The sequence below is a fragment of the Macadamia integrifolia genome, unplaced genomic scaffold, assembly GCF_013358625.1.
Source record: "Macadamia integrifolia cultivar HAES 741 unplaced genomic scaffold, SCU_Mint_v3 scaffold_138A, whole genome shotgun sequence".
Taxonomy (NCBI): domain Eukaryota; kingdom Viridiplantae; phylum Streptophyta; class Magnoliopsida; order Proteales; family Proteaceae; genus Macadamia; species Macadamia integrifolia.
In genome coordinates, this window is record NW_024870622.1 from 200,031 (window position 1) to 200,319 (window position 289).

Here is a 289-nt window from a genome sequence, read left to right on the forward strand (position 1 = left end):
GGGGGGATCATCTGAGGTCTCCTACATGAAACTAAATTAAATGATATTTTTATAAGCTTTATAGAAAGCTAAATTGAAGTATGACCTCGGATAGAAGCCTATTGGTGAGCAAGGATCCATGTGAACAACCCCATTTAGCTGAGATTTTCTTGACTTGCTAGGCTGTGCCTCTTTCCTCTTACTTTCATCTTTCACCTCTCACTTCTCATATTGTATTCTTCATCTTTCATTTGTCATATTCCATTGTTCATTTGTCATATATTTCTCGATTACCTCCCCTCCCCCCCCC

The 289-nt window shown here is 39.1% G+C and overlaps 1 protein-coding gene across 2 annotated transcripts in view; it reads left to right on the plus strand.

The window, feature by feature from the left end:
* Window positions 1-289, plus strand: part of LOC122070895 — a 5,149-nt gene that overhangs the window by 2,213 nt on the left and 2,647 nt on the right. The gene's annotated exons all lie outside the window — the stretch shown is intronic.